Source organism: Delphinapterus leucas, chromosome 1 (assembly GCF_059928025.1).
Source record: "Delphinapterus leucas isolate spDelLeu-1000000601 "Yukka" chromosome 1, BTC_Dleu_Yukka2, whole genome shotgun sequence".
Classification (NCBI taxonomy): Eukaryota; Metazoa; Chordata; class Mammalia; order Artiodactyla; family Monodontidae; genus Delphinapterus; species Delphinapterus leucas.
The window spans coordinates 12650382-12667903 of NC_143129.1; positions in this window are offsets into that span (position 1 = coordinate 12650382).

Below are 17522 nucleotides of genomic sequence, written 5' to 3' on the forward strand. Positions count from 1 at the left end.
TAAAATAATCCTAACAGATATAGAAGTTCACAACTTTAGGAGAGATATTGCAGGGAACAACTTGAGAACACATGCTAGTACAAGAAAATGTGACAGATTGAAAATATCAAATTTTCAAATTTATAGTATTGATATTTGTGACATGCTTCCTATGGGATATAAAAAGAGGAGGGTACAGATGCCTAGGAATAACTGTGAAAATCTGAAGCTGATAGGGTTGAGGTGAAAAGCAGGAGAAGGCAGGACTGGGATGAGAAGTGAAGTGCTGTAAGATTTCAGGATGCAATGGAGCACATGTCAAGTATAGAAAAGACAGTAGAGCAAAATGTAAGGACAGAAAACCATCATGAGAAATTGCCCCTAGCACTGAGATCATGGATACTGATGGAATGTACTATATATTTTAGAATACATTGTATATTTTCCCCCCAAATCAGCATTTACATAAATTATGTGGATATAATCCAAATATTACAATTATACATTATTTTTATTCTATGCGTATATGTAATGCAGTAGTGTCCTCAGTCCTTATATTGAGATATAGAAATTATTTATCCATTTTGTGTTCTCTGATTTGCACACAAAATATCTGGGGAGTCAAAATTTACTTACTTCTGATGAAAAGGAGAATCATGTACTTTTTTATATCTACATGTACAGTTCAAAACTTAAAATACTCATAACACACAGAATGAAAATCACCAGAAATAATTCTAAGATAAAGATATTATTTTTAATTACAAGTTATTGTAAGAAATATAGTTCATGAAATGTTTTGCTTTTCAGTATATATCTTTTTGTCCTCTTATAGTTAACCATTTAATATTATATTTTACTATGTATTATCCTCAACAATTTGAAGGGAAAAATTAAGTGAAATTATACCAAGGATCTCAAAATAAAAATCAAAAAGTAAAAGAGGAATCTTTTTCTTGAATGGACAGGAAGTCAGAATTATGCCTACAGATAACACACACTAATGAGCTCCAACTCTGTTTGTCATTGTCCAAGCCTGCCACTCGATTATGGCTCCACAGACACATAATTGCAGTAATTCTCTGGCAAATCCTGATGAGGAAGTTATCTTTATCCAGAGCTCTAGTGAGCATATCATATTAGAATTAATGCAATGACCTTTATGTCTTAGTTCTCACTTCTCTAATAATTACCATTCTGAGTTTGTACTTCAAGTAACAGATAAATAAGGTTAATTTAGGAGGACATAAAGAATCATTCTGAAGTGTTCTTTTTTTCCCCTGATAATAACTAATATTACTATCTATACAGCTCTGGTTAACTAGCATCCCTATTGTTTCTCTTTACAATCACTAGCAATGGTCCACTTTGATTCTGTCTAGTGAGAGTTTCTTTTCTTACAAACTTATTTGTATCTCTGTACTTTTTCATATGCTGCTGCCTACAAGGACCTTCCAATAACTCAAGAGTCACCTTTCAAATACTCTATTAATCAGCATTGCTTTAAACATCAGGCTATGTCAAGTGCTGATATGTGCTCCCACAGAATACTGTATATGTGTGTGTGTGTGTGTGTGTATATATATATCTGCATTGCTCACTGTATTATATTGGAAATAATCCCTTTGTGTCTTTTTCCCCTACTACATTTGAATTTCTTTAATAATAGAGATTATATATTATTAAATTCTGTATTTTTCAAACTTGTCCTCAACAGTTTGGCTACCTTAGGAAAATTGCAAGCAATATGTTGGGATACCTGAAAATAAGCCTGGAGAGATAAACAAGAAAACAATACTGGGACTTCAAATTTCAAATTATGGAATTCCTTAGATGTTAAGTAAACATCTTCTTTTCTTATATTTATCACTTTGTTTTAATTATCTAGACTTTGGCAAAGAATGTGAAACTAATTTAACCTTTATGAAAATTCTGTTCTGTGTAGAACACAGAACAGACCTATGCTCAAGTGAAAATGGAAGGTTATAAATATATTGTTCCAGAAACAATTTAAATGTACCCCAATGTTCACTGTAGCTCTATTTACAATAGCCAAGACATGGAAGCAACCTAAACGCCCATCAACAGATGAATGGATAAAGATGTGGTACATATATACAATGGAATTTTTTTTAACATCTTTATTGGAGTATAATTGCTCTACAATGGTGTGTTATTTTCTGCTTTATAACAAAATGAATCAGTTATACATATACATATACCCCTATACCTCTTCGCTCTTGCATCTCCCTCCCTCCCACCCTCCCTATCCCACCCCTCTAGGTGGTCACAAAGCACCGAGCTGATCTCTCTGTACTATGCGGCTGCTTCCCACTAGCTATCTACCTTACATTTGATAGTGTATATATGTCCATGCCACTCTCTCACTTTGTCCCAGCTTACCCTTCCTCCTCCCCGTATACTCAACTCCATTCTCTGGTAGGTCTGCGTCTTTATTCCCGTCTTGCCCCTAGGTTCTTCATGACCATTTTGGTTTTGTTTTTTAGATTCCATACATATGTGTTAGCATACAGTATTTGTTTTTCTCTTTCTGACTTACTTCACTCTGTATGACAGACTCTAGGTCCATCCACCTCACTACAAATAACTCAATTTTGTTTCTTTTTAGGGCTGAGTAATATTCCATTGAATATATGTGCCACATCTTCTTTATCAATTCATCTGTTGATGGACACTTAGGTTGCTTCCCTGTCCTGGCTATTGTAAATAGAGCTGCAATGAACATTGTGGTACATGACTCTTTTTGAATTATGGTTTTCTCAGGGTATATGCCCAGTAGTGGGATTGCTGGGTCATATGGTAGTTCTATTTTTAGTTTTTTAAGGAACCTCCATACTGTTCTCCATAGTGGCTGTATCAATTTACATTCCCACCAGCAGTGCAAGAGGGTTCCCTTTTCTCCACACCCTCTCCAGCATTTATTGTTTGTAGGCCTTTTGATGATGGCTATTCTGACTGGTGTGAGATGATATTTTATTTATACAATGGAATATTACTCAGCCATAAAAAGAACAAAATACTGCCATTAGCAGTGACATGGATGGACCTAGAGATTGTCATAACAGAGTGAAGTAAGTCAGACAGAGAAAGACAAATATCATATGATGTCACTTATATATGGAATGTAAAAAAATGGTACAAATGAACTTATTTACAAAACAGAATCACAGATGTAGAAAACAAACTTAATAGAAGGGGGGAGGGATTAATTGGGAGACTGGGATTGACAGATACACACTACTATGTATAAAAGAGATAACTAATAAGAACCTACTCTATAGCACAGGGAACTTTACTCAATACTCTGTAATGACCTATATGGGAAAAGAATCTAAAAAAGAGCGGGTATATGCATACCATATGACTGATTCAGTTTGCTGTACAGCAGAAACTAACACAACATTGTAAATCAACTATGCTCCAATAACAATAATAAAAAAATGATATAATTTGACCATGTATTTAGTTTCTTTGAAATATATAATTACCTTCATGAAATATGTCTAAGTAAAATATTTCTCTAGGAATACATTAGAAAATGTTGAAGACTGAGATAAAAAATGACACATAGAGACAAAGACACCCCCCCCACATAGATATTAGAGAATTTATTAGCATTTCCTTCAAATAGTATTAGATGTATTTTTAATACTAGAAGTTTGCTAGTGGTTTGTGTTTGATGTCAGTGAACATGGTGGAATAGGTAGTTCCAAGGGGCTATCCATCTAAAAACATAGTAGATTCTTGAAAAAAGTCAAAGGCTTACAGCAACAAAGTAAACACCTAATCAAGAAGGCAACTTAAAAACAGATGGAGAGCTCTGAAGTATTTTTACTTGCCTTTGTCCTACCTCCCTCTGGCTCAACAATGGTTTTGAAATGATAACCCATGTTCCCAGTATGTAATTCTGGTCCCTGGCTCCAGAGGGAGCAAAGCTGACCTTGTTCTCTAATAGTTATTTTTGTCTGTTTTAATCTGTCTAATGGCTAGCTAAAGGACTGACAAAAGCACTTGCCTCTGTTGCCTCTGTCTCACCTAATCCAAAACTGTCTCAGGGCAGAAAAGTGGCTACACAGAGGGCATTCCTCAAAAACTTTAAAAGGCAAATGAAAAACCCATTGCCGTCTAGAGCAAATACAATTTGAGGGAAATTAATAGACTGCCAGAAGCTTGAGAGAAAATTTTGTGGAGAAAAAGTATTTGAAGAATTATGGCATTGAAAATCTCACATGAATATTGGGGAATACAGAAAGTTATGTACATGCCCAGAGCAGGATGTGTGTTCAAAAACACAACTGGGAAGACCCTAAGCTTTTACCTTAGACTGATTTTTAGACTCTGCACAGCAGGAAGTAAAGACTAAGGAAGGTTTGTAACTACTCAGCTAAGTGTTAAAAGAGTGTTACAACACATAGCCAATGTGCAAAGACTCAGAATTTTTGGTTCTGTTTTTGGTTCCAAACATTCAAAGAAATCTGTCAATATTACCTAATCAAAAGATAAAAGGGAGACTGCAGAGACCACACATATCAATTAATACAGAATAGTTTTAGATTTCAGAATATAAAATTGTTTAGAATTGTCACTAAACAACCAACCAATTACAAAGCAGAGAAAGCAACAAGAACAAATTTCAAGGTGGCAGAAGAATCTGATTCCCAGAATTAACAAGTCATAATATTTAAAATGTCCAAGTTTCAACAAAAAATTATGAATCATGTAAAAAAAAATGTACACCCCACTCATAGGAAAATTAACCACAACTGCCTCTGCAGAAGTACAGACATTGGACTTACTAGAAAAAGACTTTAAATTTACTGTTTTATATTCAAGGAGGTAAAGGAAATTATGGACAAACTAAAGGACACCATAAAAATAATGTCTCAAGAGACATAGGGTATCAGTAAAGACATAGAAATTATAAATAGGAACTAAACAAAAATTCTGGAGCTGGAAAGTACAAAATGTCCGAAGGGCTGTCCCTCTACCAACACAGTAAAAGTAAACAAAAACTCTCAGAATTAATTGTTTTAACTCTTGAAAAAAATCAGACTTATAGCAACCAAATAAACACTGAATCAGGAAGGCAACTTAAAAATAGCTGGAGAGCTTTGAAGTACTTTTTAGTGAAATGAAAAATTCACTAGAGTTTCAACAGGATATTTAAGCAAGTTAGAATAAAGAATCAGTGTATGTAAAGAGAGATCAATTGCAGCTATTCAGTCTGAGGAACAGAAAGAAAAACTAATAAACATAAAAAACAGTTAAGAGGCCTGTAAGACACCATCAAGTGTACCAACATATGTATAGTAGAAGTCCCAGTGGGAGAGGAGAAAGTGAGAAAATGACAGAGTATTTGAAGATATGATGGCTAAAAACTTCCCAAATTTGATGGAAGACATGACTCTACACAAACAGGAAATTCAATGAACTCCAAGAAGAATAAACACAACAGTATCCACACTGAGACACACTATAATCGAACTGTCAAAAGCCAGAGACAAAGAGAGCACCCTGAAAGCAGCAGGAGAGGAGCTACTTATCACGAACAAGTTATTGACAACATTAAGTGTAAAATTCTCAGCAAAAATGACAGTGGCCAGAGAGCTGTGGGGTGGCATTCTTAACTTGTTGAATAATAATAATAAAAATAACCTATTGAATTCCATATGTGACAAACTAAATTTCAAAATCAACAAGAAATTAAAACAGTTTATAGCACATGGAACTGCACTCAATATCTTTTAATAACCTATAGTGGAAAAAAATATGTATATACACACACATATACCTACACACATATGTATATATACACACATATGTATATATATGTGTGTGTGTGTGTCTCTCTCTCTCTCTCTCTCTCTCTCTATATATATATATATATACACAACTGAATCACTTTGCTGTGCACCTAATTCTAACACAACATTGTAAGTCAACTATGCTTCAATTAAAAAAAAATTCCAGATAAACAAAAATTGAGGGAGTTTGTTGTTTGCAGACCTACCCTATAATAAATGCAAAAGGGTGTCTTTCAGGTGGAAATACAAGGATACTATACAGTAACTTGAAGCCATACAAAGAAATAAAGAAGACTGGCAGAGATAACTATGTAGGTTAATGCAAAATCAATTATTATTATATATTTTTTTAAAAATTCCACCGCTTATTCTTTTAAGATTTAAAGGACAGATGCATAAAAATAGATATAAACTTATGCTAATGGGTACATAATGTATAAATATGTAATTTGTGATGACAACAAAAATATCAAGAGAGAAATATGGAGCTGTGTGAGAGCTGAGTATTTGTATAGTACTGAAGCTAATGTGGTATTAATCCAAATAACTTGTTATAAATTTAAGAAGTTAATTGTAATCTTTAAAGATAGCCACTAGAAAATAATTTTAAAATACATATAAAAGGAAATGAGAAACAAATAAATGTACACTATACAAATCAATTAAATACAAAAGGAGGCAGTAATTAAGGAATTGGAAAACAAAAGATATGATATATACAAAATAGCAAAGTGGCAGAAGTATTTCCTTATTAGCGATTAGTTTAAATGTAGAGGATTAAAATCTCCAATATAAGGCAGAGATTGTTGAAATGGATTAAAAAAGACACATGGTCTACTTGCCGTCTATAAGGGACACATATTTTATCTAAAGACACAAATGGTTTGAAGGTAAAAAGATGGAAAACAATATTCCATACAAAGTTTTAGTAACTAAAAGACAGCTGGATGGGCTATACCGATATCGTAAGACATAGAATTTAGCTCAAACAATGTTACAAGAGACAAAGAACGACATCATATAACATATGGATAAAAGTGTCAATTTATCAAGAAGATATAACAACTATATATATGCACCTAACAACAAATAGATACCCAAGAGTAGCAACTTTTCATTTTTGAATTTTGAAATTCCTTTTAGGCAACACTTCTTTATATTTTGCCCATAATCCACTTATCTGAAAATAGAAATCTTATCTTTTTCTGCGTGATAAAAATCAATGTTTTTTCTGTTACATTTCTTAGTACTTTAAATATGATCAAACCATATCAAGAAAAAATGGTGTAGTTGAGCATTTTTACAGAAAATGTGCCCCTGATACAAATTCATATATTGAAGCCCTGTCTCCCATTGTGACTGTATTTGGATATGCGACCTTAAAGGAGGTAATTAAAGTGCAATGAGGTCAAAAGGGCCCTAATCTAATAGTACTGATGTTCATATAAGAAGAGGAAGACACACCACCAGGAGCACGCACATCCAGAGAAAAGGCCATGTGTCAACACAGTAAGAAGGATCTTTAAGCCAAGGAGAGAGGTCATACCAGAAATCATCCCTGTCATCATTTTGGTCTTGGATTTACAGCCTCCAGAATTATGAGAAAATAGAGTTCTCTTGTGTAAGTCCCACAGTCTGTGGTATTTTGTTATAGGAGCCTTAGCAGATAAACACATGCATTCTGTCCTTAGTCCTCATATGGATGATATGTATCTCTTTATGGATAATGTGTATCTCATACATAACTTATTAATATAATTAAGAATTTTTAAGAGGTTGATTGCCTAATTTAATTAAATGAAATTTTGTGTGTGTGTGATTTTCAGTCTGAATGTATAGCTTTGACTTACTGGAATCATGTATGGTATTGACATAAAATTTATTCCTTTCTAAAGAAAAATTTGGATGTAGATCATAATTCTCTTATGGCCATCTGAAACATGCTTACTAATATTTTGTAAGAAAATATCTATCTTCATTCATAAATATGACTTACCTTAATTATTTTGGAGTGATCGAGCATGGACTCAAGATTTCTTAAACTTAATGAAAGCCTTTTTCCATGCTCTGTAACTATTTTATAAAATGAGAATTGCTTTTTGTCATAGAAATAAGGAATTGTCCCATAAACTTAATTTGAACTTGACTAACTTAGAATCAGTTATTTGGTGCTTTTTTATTTTTAATTTGGTAACTATTTACTCTGAATATTGAGTAATTAAGTTATCTGTACTTCCTTGGATTGATTTTATGAATTTTTGGCTCTGCCTGAGTATAATTTGTTACAAGATTTTCAACTTCATTGACTTACCATTGCACATCTAAGTCACAGACACACAAACACATGCACACACACAGACACATTTTAGCTATCCCATTTTAGCTATTTCTTTCTTTCTTCATCTTTGCTTAGATTTATCAGAGACCATTTTATCTTTTTTTAAAGCTATCAGTTCCTGAACTGTTTAATCAGTTTTACAGATTTGATTTCTTTTGTTTTTGGTGTATTAATTTCCATGACTTTATTTTTCATCTCATTAATTTAACTACATTTCTTTTAATTATTTGAAATAAATCATTAGTTAACTTTTAAAAAAAATTATCTTGTTTAATGTTTAACATACTTGGTCTCTTTATCTCTAGCTGAGCATAGTTTTAGTTCTATCACTTAGGTTTCAATTTTGATTTAACTATTATTTGGTATATAAATTATTTTGTAAAGTTTTTTATTACCTTATTATTGGGTCTTATATTTTACACTTTTATTATTAAATTATTAGATTTTTATTTATGTGTGTATGTTTGTGTATTTGGGATGTACTGATATAACAGACAAATAATATTGCCTGAACAATGTACTTTATAGGAGCTTTTTTCAGGTTTTCTCACTAACCTAAAATATAAAATTATACAAACATACTCATAGATACAACACCGACCATATTTTATCACTAGTATTGTTTGTTATTTTGGTAGCCAAATATTGGAAATAGATGTCAGGAACCCATTTAGTTTCTGGAGACAATGTTTACAAGGCATCACAGTCACAGAGGTTGAAGCAATCCTTGGGTGGTTGAGGTCACTGGCATCTAGAGCTCTCAGTTGTAGGCATTATTTCCTAAAGTTAATGTGAGTTAGAGGAAAAGCACATTTTCTATATTAATGCTATGGCTCTTGGCACCAACTACAGCCAAAAAAAAAGAAAAAGTTAGATAGAATGACTGTATTTTCTACTTCCTGGACTTCCTCCAAGTACATTTACACTTTCACACAATCCCTAGAATAAAACAAATATTAATGACATGTAACAAAATTAAAAAAAAAAAGTGCCTCTGGAAACAACCTAGCACACAAACAGGTATTTCCACCTTAATAGCCAACTCACCCCCAAATCAGCTCATAATCATATGATGTTATAAGAATTTAGGTTATATGAGATTTTAATCATCTCCCAATGCTTTTAGACCTTCTCATAGAGTCTAATGTCAGCTGATCAATTTGACTTATGCAGAATGAGTCATTTATAAAGTCAGAGGAATCCAGACAATCCAGACATGCAAGCTCAGTTTTGTATACCATTGACCAAAGGAGAGACCATATGGTAACTCAGGGCTGTACCAACACACATTTAAGATACTTACTACTATACCACAGTTACATATTTTCATGTTAAAGAATGAAAATGGTTAAAGAAGTCCCAGGCACATTCTATGATGGGTAGTAAACTAAAATTAAAACCACCTTGAAGAGAGTCCAAGTCTTTAAACTCACCTTTTTTTTAAGTTCATCAGTACCAAGGGAAAAACCTGATTGTATCAATTTTCTGTTCTATAAGCACAGTACATTCCAAAATGTCTAACAGCAGATTTTGAGAAGGGCTGCAGAGATCAAGCTGTAAGCCAAAATCTTGCATCTGTATCATTTAATGAACATGGATTTGCTGTGGTGAGGAATGATTGCCTATTTACACTGTTAGATAAGTTTTTTACTGTTTGAATATTAATTACAAAATTTCAGGCTTTACCTTTTCTTTTACCCAATCTACATCCAAGATAACTCTGGCTAAGTTTTTCTTTACTGTATTACAATAGTTTACAATATAATAGGTAGTCAGGTAGGGCTTAAACGAATACCTGAAATTGGCAGCAGGAGCTAGAGAATGGTTAAGAATTCTTCCAAAGTCTACCATGTATCATCTTACACAACACCAATTGGTTAGGAACTTACAAAAGAACAATATTTTCAATCGTGTTAAAATAGAAAGTCGATGTGTTTTATAAAAAGGAGCTATTATTAAAAGTCAGTAATTGAGAGACCATAACACTCATTAATTTCATGGTGAGGGAATAAAACAGTGGCCAAGTCTACTTAAATATAATGTCAAAACATTAACCATTTAATATTTCACATAATTTCATTATCCCACATATTATCTCATTTTCAGCGTTTCATTGACAAAAAGTCAAACTCATGTACAATTATGTAAAATATCCAAATGCATTTCTTTTTCTTTATATATAAAATTTTAATGTGATTTTGCCTTATTCTATTTGGCACCAGGTGAGTGTAAATAATTTTTCTTTTTAATCAGTTTTGGACTTTGGCATCTTCTTTAAAAATTTGATTTAAATAATTCTTTTCATATCTTTTTTCATTTTTGTCACCTTGACAAATTTGGACAAAAGAAAAAACACAAAGGATGCAAAATAAAGCAATGTCATCAGAAATTAAATTAAGAATTGTAATAGATTATATACAAATCTTTGAGAATTCCCTAATAAAATAAATGGAAGACCCTGTTTATCTTGAAATGATAATTCATTTACAGTGAAGCTCTGTCAATTACAGTACTAATAGGAGAAAAATAAGATGGCTATGTTACTTTTTATTCTCAAGTATCTTAATGAGTTACAAGAAAAAAGCTAATAACAATTCAAATAGTCAATACCTATTCTACAAATGTGAGGTCAGAACTGAGTCTCAAATGTGATGAGAATTCATAAAAGCAAAACATAAGACAACAAAATCTTTCAAACTGGGAATGTACTACATTTAGCACTGCAAACACTGTGTGTATGGGCATATGTTTGCAATAACATATACATTTTTTTCCTTACCACATCTCTGCAGATTTTTTTCTATCAGTAACAGGAAATTTTCCAAATAATAACAAAAGATATTTCTCAAAGTCACCATATACAATTTTTACAAGAAATTTTTAAAAATGTAATTGAGTTTATTTCATCAGCCTATTTCAGTCCCATGAATTGGCTTAAAATATAATCATTTCAAGACTATATAATATTTTAATATTTAAAATATATTAATATTTTTGGCTTTGTAAGAAAATCTAAAAATTTTATGACAAAAACAAAATAATTACATTAAAGTCATCTTCCAGGATATTGACCATAGTATAATATCCATACCATACTAATTCCCACACACAAATATACACATATGACAATAAAAGCCTCCAAGACCTTGAAGGTCATTTTCCTACAAAATATTAATTTAATATCTTTATGTATCAGTCTTCAGAAGGTTTTTTTTAATTTTTTTTTTTTTTTTTTTAAATGATACACGGGCCTCTCACTGTTGTGGCCCCTCCCGTTGCGGAGCACAGCCTCCGGACGTGCAGGCTCAGTGGCCATGGCTCACGGGCCCAGCCGCTCCGCGGCCTGCGGGATCCTCCAGGACCAGGGCACGAACCCGTGTCCCCTGCATCGCCAGGCGGACTCTCAACCACTGCGCCGCCAGGGAAGCCCTAAGTCTTGTTATTTTTATAATGATAAAGTAAAACACTCTTTTGATATCCACGTATAGATTAAAGTGTGAAGAGATTCAGGAAACATTCTACTAAAGATTGACATTTTGATAGATTATAGGTCCAAAAATATCAAAATATTTATTATTTCAAAAAGAACAGAATTGCCAAATTATCAACTTACCAACTTAGTCTCAAAGGATGTTACGGACCAGCACTATTTTTTTTTCATGAATTAGTCTGAAAAAAAATGAGAGGAATATGTAAAAATCAGAAAGAAAGATGCTGGCTCACTGGGATTCTAAAAATAACATAGCAGGCATTTCCTGCTGAACACCAGCAAATTTTTCCTAAAAATTTAGACTTATATATAAAAATACTAATTGGAATATTATTTCCAAGTAGGTAATTTATACATTGACACCAAACCTCTCATCTATTTCCCCAAAATACAATTAAAATAGCAAAACATGCATATAGAAACACATACACCTACAAAACAATCTGTTGTGTTTACTCTGACCACCAAAGTATTTATGCTGTTAACAATTGCTTTGTATGTTTATAATAACATTTCTCTTTTCCTTTGCTCTCTTCTCCACAAATTTAGCCAGCATATTTGAGTCTTTTGATACTCGCTGTACCCATTAACAAAAGTATGGATTAAGTGTGCAAGGAAATGTGGAAATACATTCTGAACAAACACATTTGCACAAATCATGACACAGAGTATGACACTGTGATGCCTTTCGTAAAGCAAACAACATCCAAGACAGACACACCTATATGGATACACAGTGAGGTTTTCAAATAGCTACATACAATTTCTAGTTGCTACCAACTGAATTTAGAATATAATTCTAGACTTTTCCTCCATATATATTTAATATTTTATATATACTTTGAGACAAAATGTAAATGTTTTCATGTAAACATTAGTCAAAAACACTGAACTGAGAGATATGTATGGTCTATGATATATTGTGATAAAAATCCAAGCATTGGTCTACTGGATTACATACTAACACAGAAGGAAATTTTGGTCTACTTTTATATCTGCTCAAGGATTTGGAACTGACAGTGCATACATACATCACATTGAGAAAACAGAATAACAGGGACAGAAAGTTAAAGCCTTGCTAAAGGACAAAAAGTGGACATATATTAAGAAATGCTTGGACATCAACAAAGATATTGATATTTAATTTTACACACAATGATAGCAATAATGCCAGCTACCTCCCTTGATTAAAGTTTGACATGTTCTGAAGCAATATTTACAAATACTTATCTTGCAAAGTAATTATTAGGAGCACTTCTCATAAATATGTTTATGTGTTGTTAAGTTTCCCTCCTCAAGTCAGACCACCTGGGATAAAACCCTATGTCACATGACATTCAATAAACTGAGAATTTACCATGCCTTTGTTAAATAGCCTATAATTCACATAACAACATTTAGCTCTCAAGGTGATTTCTGAATATTAAATTAGCTAAAGAGGGTCTGGTTTACAATCCAACAGGATAATAGGTCTCAAGAAACATTACCCCAAACCCTACTTATCCTCTTCCACTTTGGCTATGCTTAGGTTGGAAGTTTGCAAACAAATTTCATAATTTGTTCTACTGAAAGTAAATTCTTATTCATCATTATTCTTGCAAACTTGTTTAAAGCACCATATCTAATTCTATATAAATGCATATATGTCTCTTAAGTTTCCAATTTAGGGAATGAAAGCTTTTTTACAACGCACTTTTCTATGATCAATTAAGCAAAATACACTTTTTTCCAAAGCCTATTTGAAGTACAGCCTTAGTGGAATTTTTTTTTTCAGTTGTTGCACAGATTATTTTTCTTTTCAAGAACAACAAATGTACTTCCAGTTTCTAGTTCTGCATATAAGGAGCCTGGAAGTTGTCATGCTACCCTAACAACAGATTTTAAAAAAACAAAACAAAACTGAACAGACTGAAAAATCAACAACTCTTCTTGGATCCAGAAGAGAGGGGAGAACGCAAAAAAACTACTACCCTCAAGACAGGAGAGACAAACAGGCAAATGCATACAGGCAGGCACATCTTACCAGAGCAGAAACTCAGGAACAGAACCACGGAGGAACCAGTGCCAAGGTAGGAAGTTCTGTACCATAATTGATGAATTGCTGGAGGCTCAGTGCCAAGTCTGAGAGTTAAAAACTCCACAATATTGTGAAATTTATCTCTAAGAGCTTAACAACGTTCCCATTTTAAATACCAGAGCAAAATCCTCTCCAGCTTCTGTCAGGAGGCTGAGGAAAGAAACCATTTTGAAATACGCCAGAAGATTCTGTTTTTCTTAATAAGGAGTGCCCTCAGCAGAAACTAGTTAACCAGAGCCTGACCTCGGGAAGGGAAATAACCAACTGCAGCTGGTTCTAGCCTTCCATGCGGGGAAGAGGAATAAACAACTCTAGCCCACTCTAGCTATCCTGACCCAGCTAAGAGGGAGAGAAAAAGCTGAGAAACACAGTTTACAGTCTGTAGGCATACACTAAAAACTGAGACCTAATCAGCATAGAACTACAGAATGCTTCATCTCCTCTCACACCTCACCACCACATTACTAAAGGTCTATTGACAGCAGTTCCATTTACCCAGTGCATCACATCTGGTTATCATGAAAAACAAAAAATGGAAATGCATACCAAAAGGCAAAAACACAATTTAAAGAGACAGAGCAAGCATTGGAACCAGGCATGGCAGGGATATTGGTATTATTAGACTGGGAATTGGAAAGAACTGTGATTAATATGCTAAGGGCTCTAATGGATAAAGTAGACAGCATGCAAAAACAGATGGAAAATATAAGCAGAGAAGTGGAAATCCTAAGAAAGGACCCAAAATAAATGCTAGAGATAAAAAAGAATGGAACAGAAATAAAGACTGCCGCTGATGGGCTTGCTAGTAGATTGGGCACAGGTGAAGAAAGAATCTGCACTAGAGAATATATCCCTAGGATCCTCAAAAACTGAAAAGCAAAGAGAACAATGACTGAAAAAACTGAAGTGAGACTCCAAGGACTGTGGGACAACTACAAAAGATACACATGTAGAAGGAGAAGAAAAAGAGAAAAAAACAAAAGAAATATTTGAACCATAATTGATAATTTCTCCAAATTAATATCTGACACCAAAGATCCAGAAAACTTGGAGTATTGCCAGAGCTGCTCCAGGTGTTTGTTCAAAACCCTGCAACTCCCACCTTTAGCAGGAGTTAACATAAATCTTTAAGTTAAGGGCTCCAGAGATAAGAAAGGAAGCTACAAACAAACAAACAAAAAAACCCAGATGGAACCAGCTGGGACCAAGATGGTGATACATCTGACCTGCAACAGACCCTGAGTCTCATTATATACGATTTTACTACATGAGCACATTAAATGACACACCTACCGGTGGCCAGGACTGGACATAAAGGACCATAAAAGTATAAAAAGAGGGTGGTGCCCACTCCCTCAGGGAAAAAGCCCCACCCCTGTCCCATAGACTAATGCAGAGGCCTCCCCATCATCAGCCTCACTCCTCTCTTTGGCTTTACTCTTTATAATTAAATCACTCTCTCCAGGTGGAGAAGTTGATCTGTGAACTTAGTTCCTGAGTCTCCATTCTTTGGCCACTGAATAAAGTTTGTGCTGTGTCGATCTCAGCTTCAGTTTTGTTATTCGCCTACTCAAACTCCAAAGGAAAAAGAACCCTCCTACGCAGAGGCAGAGAGCCTTGGCTGGCCAGGCTGGGGCCCGAGCAGGGTCCATTTGACTCAATTTGGTAACAAGAGAACACCAACAAGGATAAATATTAAAAACAATTATACCTCAGCACATCTTTTTCAAAAATAAAGAAAAAATCTTCTAAAAGAAGCCAGAGAAGAATAAAGATATCTAGAGAAGAATAAAGATAATAACATCCAACTTCTCTTCAGAAAACATGAAAGCAAGAAGAGAAAAAACAGAAATATTTAAGGTGTTGAGAGAAAACAACCACCAAATTAGAATTCTGTACGCTGTGAAATTATCTTTCAAATGTAAAGGAGATATAAAGACTTTTTTGGACAAACAAAACTAGAGGGAATTTGGTGCTAGTGGACTTGCCTTAAAAGAAAAGTTAAAAGAAGTTCTATAGAGAGAAGGAAAATAATGTAGGTTAATAGGTTATTACCCTGGATCTATATAAAGGAAGAGCATGAAAGAAGGAATACATAAAGATAAAATAGAAACTTTTATTTTTCTTATTCTTAATTGATCTAATAGATAACTGTTCAAAATAAAAAGTTATAATGTATTCAGTTATGTATGCTTATGTATATATTATATATATATGCTTATTTATGCTTGTATATAAGTGAAAGGATGACAGCAATGGTATAAGGGACGAGAGGAAGTCAGGGTTATTTTGTTTTTAAAAGGTGTGCATATTACACATGAAGCGGTATAGTACTATTTGAAAGTGGACTGGGATTAACTGCAAAGGTATATTGAAAACTCTAAGACAACCACTAAAAAAAAAAGTGAAAAAAGAAATACAAATGAAATATTAAAAGGAGAGAAAATAGAATCATATTATATGCTCAAAAAAGCAGATGAACAAGGAGAGAAAATGGCATCATATAAAACTATAAAAGGCCCAAAAGGAGTGAAGGACAAAAATAGGAATAAAGAACAAGGGCAACAAAGAGAAAACAGTAACTAATATGGTAGTTATTAATCCAACTGTATTAATAATTACTTGGAATGTCAATGGTCTAAATGTACCAATTAAAAGACAGAGATTGCTAGAGTGGATCAAAAACATGACTCGACCATATGTCATCTATAAGAAACTCACTTTAAAAATAAAGACATACATAGATTAAGAGTAAATGGATGGAGAAAAATATACCATGTTAACACTAAGGAAAAGAAAGCAGGAGTAGCTCTATTAATTTCAGACACAGCACACATCAAGGAAAGCCATCAGGGATACAGAAGGACGCTACATAATGATAAAGGGGTTAAGTTTAAAAAAAATTTTATTGGAGTATAATTGCTTTAAATGTTGTGTCAGTTTCTGCTCAACAATGAAGTGAATCAGCTATATGTATACATATATCCCCTCCCTCTTGACCTCTTTCCCACCCCATCTATGTCATCACAGAGCACTGAGCTGAGCTCCCTGTGCTATACAGCAGGTTCCTACTAGCTATCTATTTTACACATGGTAGTGTATTTAAGGCCAACCTAATCTCCCAATTCATCCCACTCTCCCTTCCACCTCCCATGCCCACACATCCACTCTCTACGTCTGCATCTCTAATCCTGTCCTGCAAATAGGTTCATCTGTAGTATTCTTCTAGATGTCACATATATGTGTTAATATACGATACTTGTTTTTCTCTTTCTCACTTACTTCACTCTGTATGACACACTCTAGGTCCAACCACATCTCTACAAATGACCAAATTTCGTTCCTTTTTTATAGATAATTTTCCATTGTATATATGTACCACATCTTTTTTATCCATTCATCTGTCTGTGGACATTTAGGTTGTTTCCATGTCATGGCTATTGTAAATAATGCTGCAATCAACATTAGGGTACAGGTGTCTTTTTTTTTTTTTTTTTTGCAGTATGCGGGCCTCTCACCGTTGTGGCCTCTCCCGTTGCGGAGCACAGGCTCCGGACGCGCAGGCCCAGCGGCCATGGCTCACGGGCCCAGCTGCTCTGTGGCATGTGGGATCTTCCTAGACTGGGGCACGAACCCGTGTCCCCTGCATCGGCAAGTGGACTCTCAACCACTGCGTCACCAGGGAAGCCCCACATGTGTCTTTTTGAATTATGGTTTTCTCAGGGTATAAGCCCTGTAGTAGGACTGCTGGATCATATGGTAGTTTTATTTTTAGTTTTCTAAGGAACCTCCATATTGTTCTCCATAGTGGCT